We start from the raw sequence: 24,820 nt of genomic DNA on the forward strand, positions 1-24,820 counted from the left end.
GTGTGTGCCTGTGTGCGTGTGTGCATGTGTGCCTGTATGTGTGGGCATGCGTGTGCCTGTGTCTGTGTGTTGGCATGCATGTGCCTGTGTGTGTGCATGTATGCCTGTGTGTGTGGGCATGCATGTATGCATGTGTGCATGTGTGGGGGGGCATGCATGTGTGTGCCTCTGTGCGTGTGTGCCTGTGTGCGTGCACCCTCAGGTACTACAGGTGGCTGGGTGCCCTGGATGAAGTGATTCTCCCCTGTAGGCCGTTTCTTCTTTAGAGGTTTCCTTTGGCTCATTGCTAGTCTGTTTGCTTTTCTCCAGGAAGCCCCCGACTTTAAAGTGACAGAGATGATTGGGATTTGAGAGAAGAGGAATCTTCTGACCGGCAGAAACACAGATCATCCTGGGAAGCCCCTCCGCACCACGCAAACACATGCCCACGGGGTTCTCGTGGTGGTGCTGTGGCACAGTGGGTGGTATTGCCCGTTTGGCAGCATGGCTGGGGATCAGGGCTAGGATCCTGGCTCAGCCTCTGCAGCTGTGTGACCTAGGGCAAGGTTAACCTCCCTGAACCCCAACATCCTCAGATGTAAAATGGGGCTGTTAGAATCTATCAAAGGATGTTTGTAGCGGTTGATGAGATAAAGTAAGCCGTGAAGCACAGCTGGAGATCGATGTGCCTCCTTGCCTCCTTGACCTTCCAAGAGGGCCAGTGGACAGCCAGGGCCACAGAGAGCAGAGCTGGTCTACAGAGGCCCCTTTGCCCAGCTGTCCCACCCCGAGGCTGGCTCTAATGTGACACACCGAGGTCTGGGGCTAGGAGTAATTAGGGTTATCAGTGTATTTTCTTTTCCATTTTTCACTTCCAGTGGCAGCCAAACTAGCAAAACCCCAGACCGGAGCTAAGAAGGCAGACAAGGGGAAACTGGACCTTTCTCAGAAGCCACGGTGGGCCGAGGGTCCCACAACGTCACAGAGCCTCACCTCCCAGGGACCCGCCCACCCTGCGTCTCTGCCCCACTCCCGTCTGGTCCTCATTCGCTCACTCCTGCAGGCACTGTTTGAAGAGCCCTGGCACAGATAGAGAGAACTCGTCCTACCCCAGCCCTGTCCTCCCGGGGTTGGCAATCCATGTGCCCCCCCCCCACCCCTCCCGCTTGGCTACAAGCAGCTAAGTAAAGAAGAAACAAAGAAAAATGCAGCTTTCCTGGGAGCGGTGGCTCATGCCTATAATTCCAGCACTTTGAGGGGCCCAGGCGGGTGGATCACTTGAGGCCAGTAGTTTGAGACCAGCCTGGCCAACATGTCGAAACTCCATCTCTACTAAAAATATAAAAATTAGCCAGGCATGGGGTGGGGCAGGCGGGGAGTGCCTGTAATCCCAACCACTTGTGAGGCTGAGGCAGGAGAATCGTTTGAACCGGGAGGCAGAGGTTGCAGAGAGCTGAGATCATGCCGTTGCACTCCAGCCTGGGTGACAGAGTGAGACTCCATCTCAAAAAAGAAAGAAGGAAGGAAGGAAGGAAGCCAGCCAGCTTTCCACAAGCTACTTGCACTGGGGAGGGGACCAGTGCACCCAGCAGCCCTGGGGCTCTTCCCATCATTCCCAAAGCAGTTATCCCATCGTGGACTCGGAATCCAAAGGCAACTGAGTCAGGATCCAGATCCAAGTCCCCACAAGGCCAGGACCCTCTCCCTGCCAAGAAAAGAAAGGAGAGAACTCATCGATTGCAGGATCATCGAGACCCAGAAGAGAAAGGCGTGGTTTCTTCCTGGCAAATCCGCTTCCCTTGTTTGGGCAGGGGCAGGACCAAGCCACTGGCCGTGATCAGACATGAGACAAGCTCCTCTGTGCCCTCTCTTCAGCACAGCCTTCTCCTTGGGCTTCCCTGTCTGTCCTTGTAGAGTCCAGTTTAATTAAGACTCCCGCTAGCCACCTCGACAGCAGACCACTCCGCCTCTACCCCACACCCCTGGTGGTGTCTGGTCACCCTGGCCTGGCTTCAGCAAGGATCTGGTAGGTCGGTTTTGTGGAATCCCCTCCCCTTGATATCTCCCCTTAGTGATTTGCCACCCACTGACCCCCAACCTGCTCTTTGGTGGTAAATCCCCATTTACTCTCATGTTCTAAGTTGGGCCAATCTCTCTCCTCTATTGTGATTGTCTTGCAACCTGCCTAGATAGTCCTGAGTAAAGCCTTCCTTACCCCTTAAACAAGCGTCAAAATAATTTTTCCTTTAACAAGTAATATTAGGAGCAAACACAAACAAATGCGTATGTGCCCTGGTCGGGTGCTCTGGTGAGTACGGCGTTTGTGTATGAGTTGCACGAGCTATGGAGCTGTGCCATCATGGGGCCTTATTCCAACACCTAGTTGTGGCGGGAGGAAGACCAAGTCACGTGGAAGTTCCCTTTCAGGGAGGAGAGTCTGAGCAGCTCCAGGCAGCAGCGCTGAAGGGGAGCCCTGGCAGAGTGCCTGCCACTGCTCTGTTGGTGGCTACCAAGGCTGGATGCCTCTTTACTGAGGGTCTGACTTGAAAATGGAGCCTCTGCTCAAGGCCACTTTCACCCCTGGAGACAGTCTCCCAGCATCATGGGTGCTGTCCAGGGTCTGTGTTGGAAGCTGTGATTTCTGGAGCTGTGGCTGACTCTTGCATGGAGTTGAGCAGTCAGGTGTCTGGCGATGTCTTGCCCTCTCTATGTGTGTGTGTATATACACGTGTGTGTGTGTGTGTGTATGTATGTATGTATTGAGACAGGGTCTTGCTCTTTTTCCCAGGCTGGAGTACAGGGGGGTGAGCATGGCTCACTTGCAGCTTCAAACTCCCAGTCTCAAGCAATCCTCCCACCTCAGCCTACCGAGTAGCTGGGTCTACAGGTGCACCATCATGCCCGCCTAATTTTTTTATTTTTATTTTTTGCAGAGACAGATTGTCCCCATGTTGCCCAGGCTGGTCTCAAACTCCTGGGTACAAGCCATCTGCCTGCCTCAACCTCCCAAAGTGCTGGGATTTCCGGCAAGAGCCACCACGCCCAGCCTCTTGTCCTCTCCGAGTGGAGCTCCTCTCTACGGCCACATCCCAGGGGAAGACTACACTCTTCAGTGCATGTTCCATGCCATCACAGCATTTAGGAACTGAAAGAGACACGAGAGATCTTGCCCACTCGCTCATTTGACAGCTAGGACTGAACTATTGGGTTAAATCGCTCACTCAATGCCGGCCAGCAACTGTGTGGGCACAGCCAGGACTGGAATCAGAGTGGAGCTGGTGGGAGCTCCCCTCCCAATCAGCGGGATCCCGTAGGGTGCCTGAAAGGGACTTCACTTATTTTCTACCCTCAGAATTAGGACAAAACTACCCTCTAAAGTTTTCTTTGTGGGAGAAGGAAAAAATAAGAATCACAACTCAGCAGGGAATACGATTTTAAAAATAAGTCTTGGGGCCGATGTGTTTAATGCCCGCCCGTGGGGCTCCTGGGCCCATAACTCAGGAGCACAATGGCCTTTCTTGTTATGAATGAGTGTGAGGTGCCAGCAGAGGAAATAGGAAGCCCCCAATATAGTCTGAATGGACCTGTGAACAGGGATAATAAAAGTTGTCCTGGATTTCCGTCCCCACCAGGTGTTTCCGCCGGGACTTCCATCCATTCAGGCTTGGGAGGGCCGCTGGGGCCAAATCAGCCCCCACCCAGCCCCCGCCCAGCCCCGGCCCCTCGCCCTGTGCCCCTGACCTCACCGTGTCCACCAGAGGCCCTTTGGGCCTGAGCTCCTGGGACTCGGTGATGGGCATGGGCTGATCCCCATGGCCCCAGCAATGTGGGATCTGTTCTAGAGGAGACGGCAAGGGGTGGGAGAGAGAAGGTGGTCACGAGATGACAGTTCCCCCAGGTCTGTGCCCCTTAATTCTCCATGGGAGATGCTCACAAGGGGGGACCCAGGTGCACATGGAGATGGGCGGTAGAGACACCGGAGTCGGGAGGGCCTCGGCAGCAGGGAGGACTGGGTTAGAAGCCAAGGAGAAGCAACCATCCGCCTGCAGGAGCCAAGGCACAGTCACGCCAAGGGCACATCCCAGCAGTCAGAGCCAGGAGCCTGGAGCTGCTACCTCCAACCTGCCCTGTGACCTTGAGCTTATCACTTGCAGGTCCTAGTTCCCAAACAAGGAGGTGGGGATGGGCTGCTCACCCAGCGCTACGTGAAATGACCCCAAACCAGATTACACACAGGATGCAGTCTGTGGATTTGCACACATATCTGTGGATTTGCATACACATCTGTGGAATCGCACAAACTGTGGAACTGCACACACAACTGGAACTACACACACACACCTGTGGATTTGCACACACATCTGTGGGACTGCACACACACACACCTGTGGAATTGTACACATATCTGTGGATTTGCATACACATCTATGGAATTGTACACACAACTGTGGAACTGCATACAGGAAAGGCGAGGCTTTGCTCACGTGAACCAGGCAGGGCACACAGATGGGCAAAGTCAGCCTGGTGCAAGACTGAGGAATGGGGGCCATGGGGCGTGGGTCCACTATCCTCCTACAGAGGTCCACGGGTTGTGTATTACAGCACAGTGCAGGCCCCGGAACATACACCTGCCTGTTACCAGGCGAGGAGCCCACATAGACAGCTTTCCTGTCATTGGATGGTGGGGAAGCTGCTGGGATGTGAGGTCTATGCCGTGCTATAACTGTTTCAGGGGAGCAGATTCATAGACATGCTGCCATGTCATTCTGAAAGAGGAGGTTCATGAAATATCTCATGAAAGACTTGGCTTTTTACACAGCAGATGGTTTGCAACACACACTACTGAATGGACATGAGATCCTGGACCAGCCACAGTTCTAACCAGCTCAGGGAACTAGTCACTCCTCCCCAACCCCATGTAAGATTTACCTCCAGAGAGCCTGTCTTGACTGCCCTGCCCAGGGAACCCTGCTTCGTGTATATGGATCGCTGACCCCACAGTCCCTAGGAACATCTTATAGGCACATCTTGTTTTATTATACTTCACTTTATGCACTTCAAAACTATTTCCTTTATACAAATCGAAGGTTTGTGGCAACCATACATGAACAAGTCTATTGGGACCATTTTTCCAACAGCGTACGCCTACTTCATCAGCATTGTTAGCAATAAAGTATTTTCAAATTAATGTGCATGGCTTTTTTTGGCACAATATTATTGCACACTTAACAGACTACAGTACAATGGAAACATAACTTTTTAAATGTTTTTTGAGACAGAGGTGGCTCTTGTCACCCAGGCTGGAGTGCAATGGTGCGATCTCTGCTTACTGCAACCTCTGCCGCCTGGGTTCAAGCGATTCTCCATCCTCAGCCTCCTGAGTAGCTGGGATTACAGGTGCGCCATCATGACACTTGGCTAATTTTTATATTTTTAGTAGAGACAGGGTTTCACCATGTTGGCCAGGCTGGTCTTGAACTCCTGACCTCTCAGGTGATCTGCCCACCTTGGCCTCCCAAAGTGCTGGGATTACAAGTGTGAGCCACCCTGCCTGGCCAGAAACATAACTCTTATGTGTTCTTGGAAATAAACAAACAAACAAAAATAAGTGTGAGTAGCTTTAGCTCGGTAGTCACTTTATTATCATGGCCTGGAATGGAGCCTGCAGTGTCTCAGAGGCTTGCCTCTCCCTAGAACAGTGCCTGGAATGGAGCCAGGAACGGAGCCTTCAGTGTCTCAGAGGTGTGCCTCTATCTGGGATCAGTCTGCTGTTGCAGCATCACCAGAGTTGTGAGGCCTAAATCTAACCACCTCCATGCCCAGCCTCTCTTGGTTCCACCTTTAGGAGAGGTTGGTGAGTCAAGAAATCAGTATTTACACAAACTACTGGGAGCAGAGCAATCCTCTCGTTGAAATTGTTCTGAAGCCAGGTGCCGTGGCTCATGCCTGTAGGCCAAGATGGGAGGGTCACTTGAGGCCAAGAGTTCAAGACCAGCCTGGCCAACATGGCAAAACCCTGTCTCTACAAAAAATACAAAAATTATCCGAGTGTGTACCTGCAATTCCAGCTGTTTGGGAGGCTGAGGCAGGAGAATCACTTGAACCCAGGAGGCAGAGGTTGCAGTGAGCCGAGATCACACCACCGCACTCCAGCCTGGGCGACAGAGTGAGACTCTGTCTCAAAAACAGAAGAAGTGTTGGGAATACAAGTTCCAACACTGGACAGTCCAGGTGTCTTATTGGCATTCTCATTAGTTGCCTGAGACCTTTGGTAATCACTAATTCAAGTTATGCAAAATGACATCCAAGAGAATGCATGTCTTCAGCTCCCCAGGCCGTGGTCAGGAGGAGGAGACATACATGAACAGTCTGGGCTGAATGCTGAACTACAGACTTTTCATAGTGGACATTTTATTTTTGTTCTAGCAACTAATTGATGTAAGAAGAGTATAGAGATTATTGTACAGATTAGAACACGGGTGCTCCTACAAGTTATGTGTGTTGTCAGAAGTCTCATAGTGAATGAGTGGAAGAGACAATCTTTTGTCCTTTCAGCCAAAAAGTCAGGTCTGCAGAGTGCTGCCTAGCACGGTGGCACCACCTGGAAGACGCCAGGCCAGCTGAATACTGGCCATGCCAGGGGAGTCTGCTGGGCTCTGAAACACCACTGGGACTGAATGACTTTAGTTTCTCTTAAAACAAGTGTGTGAAGTTGGATGCTCCTCTGGGAAGCCAGGTGACCCAGGGCCTGTGCTAGACTCCGCAGGATGCAAGGCTGTCTCTCCTCCATCCTTCAGTCTGCAGGCGTATCAGGCTCAGGGCTACAAGGTGTAAGGCCGATGAGAAGTGTGGTGGAAAAAACACCAAGCTAGATGCCAAAAATCTGTGTCAAATCACGGGATAGCCACCAGACAGCCACTTTCTGCCCGCGTGATCTTAGTTGAGCGGCCCCTCAGTCTCCTTGACTGTAAAGTGGAGGAATTCAATTATATACTCTGCTGTGTTTCCATCCGGTGTTATTATGAGTGATTCTCAAATGGCCCCAGGTCCCTTTGGGGGCCGCTTGCACCTTCCAGAAGTCTGCCCAGTGGAGGCCACTATGATACCATCTTGTGACCTGGAGGAAGAGGGAACTGAGAGCGGGAGGCAGGTGCTGTCCCTGGGGAAAGTTTCTTCCAGCTGCTCCAGCTGCCCAAACCCCAGCTATCCTGCAGGTCAAGACTGTGCTGTGAAACAGCAGATCCCAGAGCTGCAGCCCAGCCTTTCCCTGCCCCAGCATCCCGCTGGGCCCAGCGCTCCCTCCACCTTCAGGGCAGCACCTCCCCACCCATTCTACTGCCAAACCACACCTCTCACACTTTTGCGATTTCCAAGTTGAGCTCTGAGTCTCACTTTCCAGAATGCGCCAAAGGTGCAAACCAGGAAGGCCCCAGCCTCCATCCCTCCCAGGCTCCCCATGGCCTAGAATCCACCACACTTTGGGTATGGCTGTGTTGGCTGTGGATCACTTTCTAATCCTCACGTTTTTGGGAAGGGTGTGGGATGGGAGGTGGGGAGAACTGATGCCTGGCATCACCTTGGGTTGACGCAGATGTCGTGGTTTTACACCTGGTTTCTGGATTTTGCTTGCGGTTACCGCCAGGGCTGTGAGGTAAGTGAGCCAGTCACAAAACAACTGTCCCCAGAGCCGAAACTTCTATCCCAGCAGCCAAGGAGGAATCCCTTGGAAGGAGGACTGGAGTATGACCACCAGCAAGCCCACTGCTTTCATGCCTTCCGGGAAGGGAAAGGGGGAAGCAGGTGGAAGAAACACAGGATGGAGATTTTCACGCCCAGGGTAAAGGAGGAGGCAAATCATCCATGACTCAGGCACAGGCGAGAAAGGTCAGTCCCGGCTCTGGCTGGGTGGGATTGGGGGTGAGGGACAAATGCAGCAGGGACAGGCTGATGCTATCCCCTCCCTCCCTCTCTCTCCCATCCCCCTACCAAGTCTGTTCCTCTTCTCCATATCAGTTACCAGGTTATCACTACCTGCAAGCATCCTGTTTGTTACTTGTTCACCGTTTCCCTTTCTGCCTCTTGCCAGGAAGAAAGTAATATAGTTTGAACGTGTGTCCCTGCCCAGCTCTCATGTTGACTTGTAGTGTCCAGTGCTGGGGTGGGAGGCATTTGGATCACGGGGTGGATCCCCTCGGTGGTAAGTCCGCTCTGGCTCTGAGTTCACATGAGACCGGGCATTCGGAAGTGTGCGGCAGCCCCCACCCTTGCTCTAGCTCCCGTCCTCACCATGTGACGTACCTCCTCCCGCTTTGCCTTCCACCATGACTGGAAGTTCCTGCGGCCGTCTGGAAGCAGATGCCACTGTGCTTCCTGCACAGCCTGCAGAGCCGCGAGCCAATGACACCTCTATAAATTATTCATCCTCCCCTATTTCTGCAGAGCAACGCAAGAACGGCCTAATACACCAAGTTCCAGTTGAAGGAAAAGGAGACTAAGAGAGGTTATGTTACTTGCCATGACATACAGCTAGTGACAGGTAATACCTTCCCAGGTCTTGGGACCCCCCAGGTGCTGAATCGTTTCATGCATCCTGTGTGATGTGCCTCACTGTCCCTTGAAAGCAATGACAAGCTCCTCACCTCCTTTCCTCCACTCACTGAAACCATGGAAATGGCCCCCGGCCATCCGCAGGGCTCCCATGGTGAGCCTTCCCTCCACTCCATCAAAGGCAGCAGAATGGACCCAGGGAACAAAGTCTCCAGGTCTGGACTTTCATCCCTACTCAACCACATGCAAGGGCCGGTGACTGAAACTTTCTGAACCCCAATTTTCCCAAGTGTCCTGTAGAAATAACACCTCACATGGTTAGGAGCTCAGGCAGAAGTGTGGGGAAGGTGCCGGCTCTCGCACGCTCTCTAAGCCCTGCATCCTCCTCTGAAGGTGGAAATAATGAGACTTAACATGGGAGGTGGGGGCGAGGATTAGATGGGAGAAGCGCTAAGAATTAGCAGAGGCTCCGAGGCGGTTGGCACTCGGTAAGTGGCAGCTGATGTTTTTAGTTAATACCGAGGTCTTTCCTGCGGGGACTGCCTGCACCCCCAAAGTGTGGCTGGCCCTCTTCTAGAGGCTCGAGAAGCACATTCCGAGCTTCCCGGCCCTTTGCGAGGGGCGAGGGGAGCACACACAGCTGCAGCACCCGGTCCTGGGCAGTGCACTCAAGCCTGTCCCGTCCTTCCCAAGGAGACAGGGCTGCGCCGAGAGATGCCTGATTTTGGAGTCCATCAGAGGGAGGAAAGATCCAGCAGGTGATGGAAGCCAGCCCTTCCCCACTAGCTGCACAACCTCGGGCAGGTTACTGAAACCTGCCCAACGCAGTTTCCTCCCTTCCAAAATGGAATCACAAGGGAAGACTTCCTGAAGGAGCCAGCGTGTGGGTGGGAGCTGGGAGCGTGTATGAGATCTGGAGGAGCAGAGAGGAGGAGGCGAGGCTGCGGGAGGAGGGCTGCAGGGAGGGAAGATCAGGACCAGCTTTGTCCACCCGGGCCATGAGGTGAGGGGGCTGGGTCGGGCAGGGCCTCCTCTGAAGGCGAGAGGGGCTGCTGAAGCTGTGGGGCCTGGGAGGTGCCTGAGCTGGATCTTTGGCCTGTGTCAGAAGTGACCATGTGGTATCGTGGGGGGACCCTCTGGGAGGCCCGAGACCTGCACCAGCAATGGCAGAGAGCGTGAGGAGCCTGGGATCCAGGCCTGTCTTTCCCCCAACCCCGCAGATCTGGGGTGCTTAGCTGTGAACTTGGCAGCCCTGGAGTTTTTTCTCATGATTCCCACTGTGCAGTCCATGCCAAGGAGAGCAGGGAGAGGGAGACAAAGCCACTGACAAGTTCTGCTCCTGAGAACGTGTGATGAAGGGGCAGGAGGAGTGAGCCAGCGGTGTCTCTTAGGGTGGAAACGTGGCATCTGGTCCTTCGGAGAGGTGGGGACCAGAGGTCAGCAGGGCAGGAGAAGGCGGGTCAGGATTGTGGCTGGAGCTTCACTGGGTCAAGACAAGGAAGGGCCTAAGACTGCGGGACTGGGGGATGGGCTATTGGGCGACAATGTGTGCAGAAAGGAGCCCCAGACCCACAGCCTGGCAATCCAGAGTCCAGCCTCTGCTGCTGCTGCTGCTGTTCTGCCACAGAGTCAGGTGCCATCAAGGCTTCGTGGGCTCCACGTGGCATGGAGCCACTTTTGGGCCTCAGGAGAAGCATGTGAGATGGTGTGAACTGGCTCAGGTGCCACCCGAGGGAAACTCTGAGTGCATGTGAGCTGGATTTGAGTATCACAGGAAGACACAAGACCAGACGGGACACCAGAGTTGGGGGTCCCCAATCAGGGAGACCTAGGAGGGACACAGGTGTGAGGGGCTGGTGCAGCCTGGCCAGGGGTCCTGTTAGGGAAGAAAAATAGGACCCCAGGAGCAAAAAGGTAAACTGCGCATGTTCTCACTCCTGTGTGGGAGCTAAAAAATGATCTCACACAAGTAAAAAGTAGAACTGAGTACACTAAAGACTGGGAAGGGCAAAGGAAGGGAGGGATAAGGGGTGACTTGCTGAGAGATACAGAATTGGCCAGCATGGTGGCTTACGCCTGTAATCCCAGCACTTTGGGAGGCCAAGGTGGGAGGATCAATTGAGCCCAGGAGTTCAAGACCAGCCTGGGCAACATAGTGAGACCCTATCTCTACAAAAAATAGAAAAATTAGCCAGGTGTGGTAGTGTACTTGGGAGGCTGAAGCAGGAGGATCACTTGACCCGGGAGGCGGAGGTTGCAGTGAGCTAAGATCATGTCACTGCACTGCCACCTGGGCGACAGAGTGATACTCTCTCAAAAAGAAAGGAGGAGGGGAAGAAGGAGGAGGAGGAGAGGGGGGAAGGAGGAGGAAGAAAGAGGAAGAAGGAGGAGGAGGAAGAAAGAAGAAGAAGAAATAGGAGGAGGAGGGGGACAAGTGGGAGAAGAGAGAAGAAAAGTCCAGAAAACATCCTGTGTCTGGAGGGAACTGTGTGTGTGGACAGGTTTTGTTTCCCTCCGGCCTCTTCGCCTAGCACATCTTTATTATTCTGTGTATGTAATTCAAAGCTAATTTCTCCACCATGGATAAATGAGGCTCTCAGTGAGCCATGCTACATTCATCTGATTTGAGAATCAGGGTGGAATTTTTTTTTTCACTTTCAAGACCTTGAGATTCTTGAATTGAACCAGCAGCAGTTGAACAATGACATTCACCTGAGTTTGAAAGTTGGCAGCTATAAACAGAGTAAATGTGCATCCCTCCTGCCTTTGAGTTCCACGTGATGGTTAAGCAGGGGTTTTGTAGAGCTGAGGTTTGGGAAGGTTTAGTGGAATGAGCACTGGGCTCAGAGTCCCAGGGCCCGCCTGAAATCCTGACTGTGGAACTCCCCAGGTGTGTGGTTTCAGGTAAGTTACTGAGCCCTGCGGGTGCTAGTGCTTCTTGCTTGTAAAATGGAATAATGGATACTGTGGACATAGGGAAACTGTCAAGGGTGGATGAACCCGAAAATGCTTTATACACCGGAACGCGTATGTAGGGCCCAGAACTACTTTATGTGCCGTAGAAATAGGAAGGGTTATAATTTGGGGGTTCCAGAATTGATTTTCTTGGCCTGAATTCCCTCTTGCTTAAAGCTGTAAACCAAAGAGTGCTTACGACAGATCTCGATCAAGTTAAAGGTTTCTTTTGTCAAGGTTGCAGACCCCCAGGAAGAAGAAACACAAGTTGCAGTAGGAACTGTGGCCTGTGCTTTCTTCCAAAGACGGTCTTGACGACTTCAACATTTAAAGGGGAAAGAATGGGCAGGAGAGGAAGGGGGAAGAAAAGGGAGGGTAGGAAATGAGCAAGTGGTTTCCTTCCCCTGAGGCTCTGGTTAGAACTCACTGAATCCTTTTTTTTTGAGACACAGTCTCCCTCTGTCACCCAGGCTGGAGACAGGAACAAAGCTAAACAGCCCATGTTCTCACTCCCATGTGGAAGCTAAAAAAAAATGATCTCATACAAGTAAAAAGTAGAACAGAGTATACTAGAGGCTGGGAAGGACAGGATGAAGAGAGAGATAAGGGGAGGTTTGTCAAGGGATATAGCATTGGCCGGTGTGGTGACTCAACGCCTGTAATCCCAGCTTTTTGGGAGCCAAGGTGGGAGCATCTATTGAGTCCAGGAGTTCAAGACCAGCCTGGGCAGCATAGTGAGACCCGGTCTCTACAAAACAGAAAAATTAGCCGCATGTGATCTTAGCTCACTGCACCCTCCGCCTCCTGGGTTCAAGGCATTCTCCTGCCTTAGCTTCCTGAGTAGCTGGGATTACTGGCACACAGCATCATACCTGGCTCATTTTTTTGTACTTTTTAGTAGAGATGGAGTTTCACCATGTTGGTCAGGCTGGTCTTGAACTCCTGACCTAGTGATCCGCCTCCCTCGGCCTCCCAAAGTGCTGGGATTACAGGTGTGAGCCACCTTGCCCAGCCAAAGGATCTGATTTTGTGTATGTGTGTCATCCTTGCTGGCATTCACCATTGTCTCCCTCCTCTCCCTGGGCAGCAGGGAAGACAGAGCCGCCAGGTGTCAGGCGTGGTGGCCGATCACAGGCTTCTCCTGGCCCCAGGTGGGGTCTCGTTCTCAGGCAGGGATGGAAGGATCCATGCAGCAAGCCTGCTCTCCTCCTCCCTGCTGAGAGGCTGCTGGGGAGGCCCTGTGCTGCGAGCTCCTAGGAGGTATGGAGGGCCGGGAATTTGGGGAACAATGAACACAGGTACTCCCTGAGTAAGGCGCTGGGTCAGCCTCTCTCTGGGCTTGAGAAGCTGGGAAGCTTCCAGGACTTCTGCTGCCATCTCAGGCTCTGTGGGGTGGGAGCTGTGAGGTGTGGAGGGAGGAAGGCCAGGCTCCAAAATCCAGGCTCCCGCCTCTGACCCGCCACACTCATGCTGCATCCACAGGCAAGTCACACCCTCCCTCTGAGCCTCAGCATTTAGCCTGGAGGAATCTCTGAGATGCAAACTAGCTCTGAAAAGCGGATCCCTGCCCCTTGGAAACTCAGAATGTGTTATTAGTCCACTCCCATCTGAACTACCTTTCGGATAGGGATCCATGGGCCTCTGATGCTAATCCTTTATATCTGAGTTTTTGTTTCTTTTGTATCTGGAGCAGTTTATTTACCTTTTTGTACTTTCTATCCCTCTGTTGAAATTCACATCATGCATGTTGCTAGCCTTTTCTAGTATATCTTTTAATGTATTAATTATAGTTACTTTAAAGTTGCTGTAAAGTAGCTGCAACATCTAGGCCATGTCTGAGTCTGGTTGTGTTAACTGCCTTATATATTGACAAGTTTGTTTATTTCGTAACTTGAATGGCATCGTCATGTGTAGAAGAAAAATAGAAGGGCTGGGCGCGGTGGCTCACGCCTGTAATCCCACCACTTTGGGAGGCCGAGGCAGGTGGATCACGAGGTCAAGAGATCGAGACCATCCTGGTCAACATGGTGAAACCCCGTCTCTACTAAAAATACAAAAAATTAGCTGGGCATGATGGCGTGTGCCTGTAATCCCAGCTACTCAGGAGGCCGAGGCAGGAGAATTACCTGAACCCAGGAGGCGGAGGTTGCGGTGAGCCGAGATAGCGCCATTGCACTCCAGCCTGGGTAACAAGAGCAAAACTCTGTCTCAAAAAAAAAAAAGAAAAAAGAAAAATAGAGACTGAGTAAAGTATTATTTATATCTGGAAAAAGATGCATTAGTCCACTCTTTTGTGCAAAGATTTCAGAATTGAATGCTACAGGCAAGCACTCACAGAGCGATTCTCCCCTCTGTCCCCTGAATAATTTCAAGAGCTCCCTAGACCCCAGGCCAGCCTCCTCTGATCCTCCTGCCCCACAGTATCCTTCCCAGGCTCTCTGATTCCCCATGCCTTGTCTGACACCTTCTCTCTCTTCCCGAACAAAGAGACTGAGGCCTGGGAGAAAGCAGGTGGCCTCCAATGGGCCTCCATCCCCCTCACAGGCTCACATCTACCCCAAGAGGGCTGTCCTGACACTCTGCTGGACATTATTTCTTGATGATATACTAAACATGCAATATATCCCAACCTTTGGCTTAATCCAAAGAGTCAAATGCTGGCCACTTGCTTTCAGACAGATGTTGGCTGCTAAAGAAAAGATTTGGGGGTTGTAAGACCGTCTCAGACCCTCCAGGCCAGCACACATGTGTGATCAGTGATGCCACCTAGTTAGAGGGATTGCGTCATTCTTGGTGTGAATTTGATGCCAAGGGCAGGTTAATCAGCTGTATGCGTGTTGTGTAAGGGCTGATCAGGGACCAGGACTCTCTCAGCGTCAGACAGCACAGTTTGGAGGACAGAAGATGCGTCTTGCTGCACCCAGTCTGTCAGAGGCATTCGAACCAGAGTGACTCCATCTTGAATAGGGGCTGGATAGCAGAGTCTGAGACGTACCTGGCTGCATTCCCAGGGGGTTAAGGCATTCTTAGCCACAGGACGAGATAGGCGGTCGGCACAAGATACAGGTCACAAAGACCTTGCTGATAAGACAGGTTGACATAAAGAAACCAGCTAAGGCCGGGCATGGTGGCTCATGCCTATAATCCAAACACTTTGGAGGCCAAGACGGGTGGTTCACCTAAGGTCGGGAGTTCAAGACCAGCCTGACCAACATGATGAAACCATGAAAACTTGAAAAAAAAACAAAAAAAGAAAAGAAAAGAAACCAGCCAAAAGCCAAGATGGCCATGAGAATGACCTCTGGTCATCCTCACTGCTACGCTCCCACCAGCGCCATGACAGTTTACAAATGCCATCACAACGTTGGGAAGTTACCCAATATGTTCCAGAAAGGGGAGGCAAGATAACTCACCTCTTGTTTAGTATATCATCAAGAAATAACCATAAAATGGGGCAACCAGAAGCTCTTGAGGCTGCCCTATCTATGGAATAGCCATTCTTTTATTCCTTTACCTTTTTTTTTTTTTTTTTTTGAGGTGGAGTCTTGCTCTGTCACCAGGCTTGAGTGCAGTGACGCAATCTCGGCTCACCGCAACCTCCGCATCCTGGGTTCAAGTGATTTTCCTGCCTCAGCCTCCAGAGTAGCTGGGACTACAGGCACCTGCCACCACACACAGCTAATTTTTGTATTTTTAGTAGAGACAGGCTTTCACCACACTGGGCAGGATGGTCTTCATCTCTTGACCTCGTGATCCGCCCGCCTCAGCCTCCCAAAGTGCTGGGATTACAGGCGTGAGCCACCGCGCCCAGCCTAAGCCTTTACTTTCTTAATAAACTTGCTTTCACTTCACTCTATGGACTTGCCCTGAATTCTTTCTTGCATGAGATCCAAGAACCCTCTCTTGGGGTCTGGATCCGAACCCCTTTCCAGTAACAAGCCTGGCAACTGTGAAAGGACCAAGTCCCGAGTTCAGATACTTCCTAAAATAAAGCTGCCCCTGCCTGCCCCTTCCTCTCTAGTCAAAGGCACAGCTACGTGTACAGCCCTCAGAGGAAACAGGGAGCTGAAGAGTTGGACCCATCATTACGGTCCTCCTGCAAACGGGGAGGCTGAGCACTGCACGCAAGGCCTGGCTTGGCCAAGCTCACCCCACAGCTGATGGGACCCAGAGTCTTGTCTCCAATCTCAGCGCTGGCAAAGATGAGACGCCTGTCCTGACACAGTGCCCTACAGAGGCCTTCAGAAGGTGACCCAGAGAGCCAAACACACAGCTCCCAGCGGGCGGGCCTATAAATAGTGCTGGGACCTGGGCATGCACACTCCCAGCCCCAGCGCACAGGGCAGCGGGCACAATCCCGGGCACAATGAAGACCTGTTGGCCAGCAGATGGCTTCTATTCATTTGAATTGCTTGGGTCTGAGCCAGCCCCTTGTCCCCAAGCAAAGCCATTTTGGCTATTGTGCCGATGATGGCTGATGATTATCTTGGTTGTTTATCCAGTTGCTGTATAGATTGACTTTCTGAATGTCAGCGTTTGACTGTTTCCATAACAGGAAGCTGCTCACTGTCTCAACTGTATTAAGGAACTCCAGTCTACACAATAGAATCCAACAAAACCCTAAACACTCCATTTGCTGGGGGAACCTCATTGAATCCAGCTCTCATTGTTTCTTTTATAGGCTGAATCCTGTATTTACAGTCAGAGGGGTGTGTGTGGTTGTGTGTGCATGTGTGTGTGTGTGTGTGTGTGTGTGCACGTGCACATGTGGGTTTAACAGGACATGAAGCCTGGCTTGTCACCTTCCAAGTTCTCCACTTGAACCTGAGCATAGATCAGGGTGCCACGATTCCCCAGACAGAGACCTGCTAGGGTGGGAGGGGGTGGGGACGAGCAGGACCCTGTCCCTGGGGAGTCTCTCCTCGGTCCTCCCAGGGTCGCCGTGCAGTCAGAGGAAGTCGGAGTTTTTGTTTTCATACCAAGGCACAGTCAAACAGTAGAACAAAACTCCCAAGTCAACGTTGAACCCAGGCGCCAAGACCCTCTGGAGGAAACCGAAGATGAAAGGGGAGGCATTCGGCGCTGGTTTCTGCCGCTATTATTTATTATCTTCTGGGTGGTCCCGTGCCTGTGGGAGTTTCCCAGAAGCTCTCCAGGCACCTGGTTAAATGGCATGGATTCCTTTTTGATTTTATCTGGCTCTCTCCTCCCATCCTCAGCTGCCAGGGAGCTTAGAGGAGAAGCAAATGGAGTACAATTGCAGGAGTCTGATCTCCATGCAGCGCTGCCTCCGTCAGGACAGAGGCTTGGCGCACCCAGGAGTGGGTAACTACAGCTGGCCGGGCCCTCCTGGCGGGCGCAGGCCTCCCAGCCTAGTACCTGGCACCGGGCAGGCACCCAATTGCCTGACAACCTGCATGTCTAAAGAGGCTTCCGTGCATGCAGTCCCTTGGGGTGCAAGTCCAGATAGAATATAAGCCTGAATTCTTGGGAGATGACCCCTACTACTTGAAAATATCATAAACCCAGGTGAGTTTTGGCATTTTTGCCTGATGTAACCATTTAAGCCAGTGAAACGACTTGTCAACTCATCCCAATGATTACGTGGAGGTGTGAGATGAACTCATCCCAATGATTACGTGGAGGTGTGAGATGAACTCATCCCAGTGAGTGGTGTGTGATTAGGTGGAGGTGTGAGGTGTGCCTGCCTTCACAGAGCACGGAGGGCCTTCCTCAGCATCATTCATTCTCATGTAGGGAGGGGGGATAGCTATTCCACTCGATGTTAACACACAGATGGCAGAGAGAGTAGTAGGTGTCCCAGGCTGCAGAGGCTACCTGGCATTAGACGTCCACCACTAGGGCCCCTTCTCCCTTCACAGTGAGGTGACTGGTCTACCCAGAAGGAACCTGGTGGAAGATTGGGGGAAGAAAGAAGTTGGTTCTCAGAGGCAGCTGGAAGATACTGCAGCCACCAGCCAGGACAGAAGAGTGAGGCTGAGCAAGTCAAGCAAAGTGCTTGAGGTCAGTGGAGGCTGGCCTGCTCCCTCGGCCTCCAGTAAGGGGCTAGAGAGGTAGAATTCATCTGAAAGTCCAGCTGAGAAGGGAGTGACAGCTCTGCCACCCAGGGAACCAAGAAACCCAGAGAACACGGACACAGGGCCTTTGTCACAAAGACTGAGCCAGGTTATTCTAAATTACCATCCACATTGTAGCTCCAAGTATCTTTCAAAGAAAATCCAAGTTTCACAGGGAGATGATCAAGTTACATAAAGCACAAGCGTCCATGTCTTCACCTATCTTAAATTACGTCAGATTGGAGGTCCTGGACAGATAGGTGCGCTTGAATCTTGTTTCTTAGCACTGAATTGTCCGGGTGCAGTGGCTCATGCCTGTAATCCCAGCACTCTGGGAGGCGGAGGCAGGGGGATCACGAGGTCAGGAGACGGAGAACATCCCGGCTAACACAGTGAAACCCTGTCTCTACTAAGAACACAAAAAACTGGCTGGGTGTGGTGGTGTGTGCCTGTAGTCCCAGCTACTCAGGAGGCTGAGGCAGGAGAATGGCTTGAACCTGGGAGGCAGAGGTTGCAGTAAGCTGAGATTGAGCCACTGCACTTCAGCCTGGGCATCAGAGCAAAACTCCGTCTCAAAAATAAATAAATAAATAAATAAATAGAATAAGCTCCGAATTGACAAAGCCTTCCATTCTGTTTGCAAAGCCCTGACCTGGTGAGATCTATACATCAGCCAATCCATTAAATCTAAACAGGCAGAAAAAGTGTTTTGCTTTGCATTTAAAATTATCCAACCAAATCCAGATATTCTTGTATCCTGGTGCTGACACAGTTCTAAGGGCCATGTAGTCGAACCTCACCCTGATGCTTCACCCTAAGTACATGGCTGAGATGGAAACCTCTGCTGTTGCTGAAGGCGCTCCGTGTCTTAAGGATAAAACTCTCACGTGCTACACCTTACGCCCCTTGCCTTGGAGGGTTCTCTGCAGACAGAGCTCCCTTGGGAAAGCTGTGCAGCCCTCCCAGCTGTCATGCTATCCGTTTAGCAGTAGAGGGCGATGTTTACTTAAAATCCAGGTATGAACCTAGGCCGAGAGAGAATTCTGACATCCCGAGAGTGGTCAATCTGAGCGGCACCCCAGTCTCTCCCAAACTAAGTCCAACCAGCCTGATAGATGAGACAGCTGGACATTCACAAAGAGCCCTCCTGCCCACTCAGGAACTCGGCGCGGGTACAGCAGTCCTCCCCGTCGAGAAACCCTTCGACCAACTGGCACCCATTATGTTCCATTTCCTCCCGTTCTGTTCCACTGACTTTGAACCTCGGGTTCACATCGCAGCAGACCAGGTTCCTTCCCCACGATGCCTTCCCTCTATTATTCTTGTTTACCGGGCATTTGCTACCACATTCACGTCGCTGGAGTAGAGGGCAGGGTAGGGTTGGAACAGGACAAATTGGGCCTAATTTAAACATTGGCAGATTCCAAGTAACATTATCTGACAGTTCAGGATAAAACTTGATCTTATAAAAGGTAAATAAAGAGCATTTGATTATTTGTTGGGCTTACAAGTAGGAAGTCTGGTTTCTATAAAGACATGCAAAAATCAGAATCACTCTTACCAGGCTACGCTTCTTGGAAAAATGGTCCTAAAACACTTGAAACACTAATAATTCTTTCAATATTGGCCAGTTTTTAGTGGCTAATGTTAACATCATTTGTGTTGCGGTCTGGCCTTAGTGTAAGGTTAATGTGGGAGGTTTTTGGGTAAAGCGGGCAGAGACGAAGCCTCAGAGCACCCTGGCAACCTGTTCCCACAGCCATTTGAATAAATTGAAGACTGATTTAGTTGGGTTTAATGGGGTCTACTCTGACAATTCATCCATCCATCCATCCATCTATCCATCTATACATCATCTATCCATCTATCTGTCGATCTAACCACCTGTCTAGCTATCATCTAATCTATCTCAATCATTTCTGTAGAATGATAAGCATCGATAACTGTCCTGGTATAGACACGGCCTACAGGCACTTGCTGGGGACCCACCAGGGCCACAAGGTGAAGGTACAAGGCTGGCTGTGGGGCCTCTGCAGGAACATGTCTTAGGGCCTCAGTGCATATAAAGTGGAAGAGAAAGAAGATTTGAAATACATAGACCCTGAACCTTGTAAGGATCATTTTTCTGGTTTCGTGATATTTGTGGAGTTTTTAGTTTTTAAAAATGCACTATTTGGGCAAAACTATGGAGAGGGTAAAAGGCTCAGTGTTTGCCAGGGGCTGTGGGGACGGAGGGATGAACAGGCCGAGCACAGAGGATTTTTAGGGCAGTGAAACTCCTCCATATGATAATGTAGTGGTGGGTACAGGTCATTAAACACTTGCCAAAATTCACAGAATGTTCAACACCAAGTGTGAACCCAAATGTAACCTACGGACTCTGGGTGAAGATGACGTGTCAACGTGTATGCTCATCGCCCGCAACAAACGCACCACTCTCGAGGGGATGGTGATGGTCGGGGAGGCTGTGTGTGTGGGAGGGGGCGTATACGGACATTCTCAGTAACTTCTGCTCAGTTTTACTGTGAACCTAAAACAGCTCTAAAATATGAAGCCTGTTTTAAAATATGTGATTTGTTGTGATCGACTTCCTCATGCCTACTCAACACGAACTTCGGAGCCTAATCATGCGTCTAGTCTGGGACTCTGCCTCTCCCAGTGTCGAGGTTGTTTGCCGCCACAAACCCTGGGTCTGCCCTGCGTGTGTACTGCCTCCATTCAGTTACACGGCTCATGTTGACAACTGAGCCATTTCCGATTCAGATTGTGGCTGTCTTTGGCTATCTTTTTGTTTGTTTTTGCTATTTTTTGAGACAGAATCTTCACTCTGTCACCCAGGCTGGTGTGCAGTGGTGTGATCTCAGCTCACTGCAACCTCTGCCTCCCGGTTCAAGCGATTCTCTTCCCTCAGCCTCCAGAGTATCTGGGATGACAGGCACCCACCACCACACCTGGATAATTTTTGTATTTTAGTAGAGATAGGGTTTGACCATGTTGGCCAGGCTGGTCTCGAACTCCTGACCTCAGGTGATCCTCCTGCCTTGGCCCCCACAAAGTGTTGGGATTACAGGCGTGAGCCACCACACCTGGCCCAGAATGGGCTATCTTGACAGTAGAGAAGTGTCTCCCATTCCAGCATTCAGCACAGGAGGGAATGTGTCCTCTGGCTGGAGTTTGCCGGCCCCTCTCCTCACATACCTTGACTTCTTTGCAGGGATTGTGCCGTCGGGCCTGCAGGGCAGTGTGTGGGGAACTTCGTCCTGAGATCGCTGGTCACTTGGAGGTCACGGGAGAGGGTGTCCTGCCCTGCCGAGCTGGGTCTCTGGGAGCCGGAAGTTTCCCTCAGTGTGGCCATCCTGTCCTGGTGCTTCCATTCTTTTAATGGCGGAGAGGTCTTACTTCCCAGTCTATTGGGTACGTTTTTGTTTCTAGAAGTTTCTGAGTTTCCTCCTCCTGCAACACAAAATGAATGGGCTTTATATTTTGATATCTCCGAGTTCCTGCTTGGCTAGAGGGAAGGAAATGGGTTTTCTTTCAGTAACCAAGATTCATGAGGGTGAATTTTTCTTCACAGAAAAGCTGCCATCCAGATTGTCCTCCTGGGCATACAAAGCCCTGTCATATCTGCACTCGCCAGCAGAGGACGACACATAGCCGCCTGCAGGGACAGAGCGGGAGCAGTCACCAGGGATCTGTCCTGGACCAGCAGGGTCACCAGGCGGCTTTCCCTCCTGCACCCATGCCCTCTGACAAAGTGGCCCCCATCTAAGAAGACAGCAGAGGTGCCCAGGCCCGAACGTCTGAGCCAGACTGCGCCGGGGGGAGTCAGACTCGGAGCATCCCCTGAGTCCCGGAGAGCCAGCCCGGCCTGCAGGTCTCCCCTAAAAGGCTCGGGAAGGAGGCCTGGGAGAAACTCTGGGAACGAACAGACCCCCTCACCCACTTCCTTCGGTCGGTACATCCCAAAGACCTCCCTGCAGCGTTCGGGACCCTACATGGGGGTCTTAGAATAGCGTTGCCCAAGAAAATACAGGACTCCCAATTAAATTTGAACTCCAGATAAAGAACAATGTATTAGTATGTCTGCACCAAATATTGCACAGAATATGCATATAGGTTTTAAAGCGATCTTCATTTATCTGGAAATTCAAATTTAACAAGGCGTCTTGTATTTTTTATTTGCTAAGTCATCATCACCCTCTTCATGAGACTCCTAGAATATTCTAGTCCAGCACAGACCAAAAGTAGGGTTCCTTCTCCCTTCCCCCAGTCCCTTCTCCCCAAAACTCCCTGGGGGAGCTGCCATACCAGGCCCGCGACAATCTAAACCCCTCACTTCAGAAAGGGCAAGGAGCAGTGGACGCTACGGGCCACTCGCCCGAGCACCCTGACCCCTCCCTCTTGTCTGGCGGACAGTCCACAAAGACATTTCCTTGGCCTTCTTTGGGTTTTTTTGTTTGTTTCTTTGTTTTTTGAGACAAGAGTCTGGCTCTATTACCCAGGCTGGAGTGCAGTGGCATGATCTCGGCTCACCTCAAGCTCCATCTCCCAGGTTCAAGCAATTCTTCCTGCCTCAGCCTCCCTAGTAGCTGGGACTACAGGCGCACACCACCATGCCTGGCTATTTTTTCTATTTTTCTAGTAGAGACGGGTTTTCACTATGTTGGTCAGGCTAGTCTCGAACTCCTGACCTCATGATCCGCCCACCTCAGCCTCCCAAAGTGCTAGGATTGCAGGCGTGAGCCACTGTGCCTGGCCTTTGGTCCTTTCAATAAAGCAACAGTCCTGTGCTTAACAGAGAGGGAAACTGAGGCACAGAGATTCCAAACTGGGCAGGGCATCAACCCAACAGACACACTTGTGGGGACGGCACATGCCTCCCAACATCACAGCTGGAAAGTGGGGGCCTGGGCTGAAGTCTCCTTTCTCCCACCCCGAGCACGGAGATCAGGATCCCATACAAACAGCACACGTGTATTTGGCACCCCACTGCCCAGCAGACCAGACGGCCGGGACGCAGGGACAGGCCTGTGGGATTGCCTGTGCGGCAGCCCCCGCCCGCAAGACACCTGGGTTGTCTGTGAGGCCTCGGCGACAACCCCAGCGACAGCCCCAGCGGCAGCCTCGCTTTCCTGTGCAGCCGCTGCAGCGTGTAGGATGCTGATAACGGGAACAATGCCGCAGAGGAAAAGTGGCAGGATCAGGACAATGAGCCGGCGGCAGGACTCTCCCAGGTCGGCGGGAGCGAGGAAGGACTCGCGAGTCCCAGGGGCCAGGCTGGAGACTGCGCTGTGGCGGGCGCTTGGGGGACGCCCCAGGCTCCACTCCCCAGGGAGGCAGCCACACATCCCCGCGGGTGGGGCAGGTGCAGACGGGGACTCGTGCCCCTGAGATGGGCCTTTCCTGCCTTCCCCGTGCAGGAGGCAGGTAACCTGTCAGAGTGGGGAGCGAGCGGTTCCCAGGATGGCCACAGTTCTGACCGCAGGCTATCCGGGAACCTCTCACTCTGTTGCTCTCCAGTCCCTCCAACACCCAGCATTAGGCTTCTCTCCCCCAGCCCGTGAGAGTGTCTGTGTCCACACAGGACACCCAGACTACCGGTCACTCAGGGAGGCTGCTCACGGGGGCAGCAGGGAAACACAGTACCTCGAGGCTTGGCCCAACACCAGACCATGCTGTGGGGACGGCCACATGCCTTGCAGGCGCTGCTGACACGGTCCCCAAGAGCCGCAGCCTCTGCCCTGAGCAGGCTGGTGGCGGAGATGGCAGGAGGGCTGTGCATTGTTTCTGTGGCTCATGGTAGGCGGTAGGGGTGGCATGGATGTGAGTGGCATCTATAATTCCACCCTCCCAGGCCGGAATGGGAGATCTCATGAGGGGTGCCTGGGGAGCAAAGGCTCAGCCCCCTCGGGGATGTTCGCCTCTTTCCCCTGCGGTATCCACACGGCTGGGGTTGAGACCACATCTGTGGCTTCACTCCCAGCTCCGACTTATGCTGAAAACGCCTCAGAGCAACCTACAGGTGCAAACAGTACAACGAGATAAATACATTATTAAGGAAGAAAGTTGAGGGGGAAAGAAACACAGAAGGAAGGTAACATGGAGCCAGGAGTGAGGCGAAGTCCACGACGGTCACGCCATGATGCCCAGCACGGCTAGGTCAGCTGCTAACACAGCAGGAAAGAAAACCGCGGCCCGTCACGGCTGTACGGGGCAGGAGGAAACCCAAGGGTTTTCTCTGATACTAAAACCAAAGGGAACGTCTCACCCAAGGTCCTCCTGGAGAGGACGTGGTGACAATCCGTGTGTGGGCACCTGCCCCACCCAGGCTGTCTCTGGGAGCTTCCCTCGATGTTAGGCAGGGCAGCACAGGGAGAGACAGTCAGGAACAGAGACAGAGACCGCTGTCTGCTATCCGCGTGTCCAGAACTCTGCTGTGTGGCTTCAGGCAGGGGCAGACTGGCTGCAACTAGCGAGACCCCCAGTCCTCAGCCTGCCCGTTCCTCCGTGGGCCCTGGCAAAGCGTCAGGTAGCCAGAGCTGGAGGCGTTCCCTGGACGTGCGCGCTCCTGGTTCGCTCCTGGTTCGTTGGGTATCAGGTGGCCAGAGCTGGAGGCGTTCCCCTGGCCGTGCGCGCTCCTGGTTCGCTCCTGGTTCGTTAGGTATCAGGTAGCCAGAGGTGGGGGCGTTCCCCTGGCCGTGCGCGCTCCTGGTTCGCTCCTGGCTCGTTGAGTATCAGGTAGTCAGAGCTGGAGGCGTTCCCCTGGCCGTGCGCGCTCCTGGTTCGCTCCTGGTTCGTTAGGTATCAGGTAGCCAGAGCTGGGGGCGTTCCCCTGGCCGTGCGCGCTCCTGGCTCGCTCCTGGTTCGTTGGGTATCAGGTAGCCAGAGGTGGGGGCGTTCCCCTGGCCGTGCGCGCTCCTGGTTCGTTGCAGGTCTCCCTGCTGAGTCCTGTGCGCTGGGTGGGGCTGCTGTCCTCTTGTGAAAGGCAAGACGCCTCAGAGGCCATCCGGCCTCTCTCCACCCTGGAGGGCAGGAGGCCAAGGCCTGGCCTGATGAGAGTGCACCTTGTCATGCGGTGGGTGGTCACCTGTCTTCACCCAAGCCCAGTCCCCAGCCCCTCCCCTGGCGGACACCTGCATCCACCTCAAAGCATCAGCTGTGAAGGGAAGCAGCAGGTGCTTGGCTGGCAGGAGTCACGGAGGGCAACTCTAGAGCCTCCAACTCCACCCCCAGGAGGCCCACAGGCCGCTGTCGAGGGTCGG

At 52.6% G+C, this 24,820-nt stretch overlaps 1 long non-coding RNA gene across 1 annotated transcript; it reads right to left on the bottom strand.

The window, feature by feature from the left end:
* Window positions 1-1,148: 1,148 nt before the first annotated feature.
* Window positions 1,149-24,059, bottom strand: LOC135271475 (uncharacterized). The gene is made up of 3 exons (XR_010339636.1): window positions 23,827-24,059; window positions 20,757-21,011; window positions 1,149-1,684 (listed from the first exon to the last, which is right to left on the bottom strand). It is a non-coding gene; the product is annotated as an uncharacterized LOC135271475 (long non-coding RNA).
* Between the last annotated feature and the right edge of the window lie 761 nt (window positions 24,060-24,820).

Source organism: Aotus nancymaae, unplaced genomic scaffold (genome assembly GCF_030222135.1).
Source record: "Aotus nancymaae isolate 86718 unplaced genomic scaffold, 86718_ANA_hifiasm-v0.15.2.pri h1tg000079l, whole genome shotgun sequence".
Taxonomy (NCBI): domain Eukaryota; kingdom Metazoa; phylum Chordata; class Mammalia; order Primates; family Aotidae; genus Aotus; species Aotus nancymaae.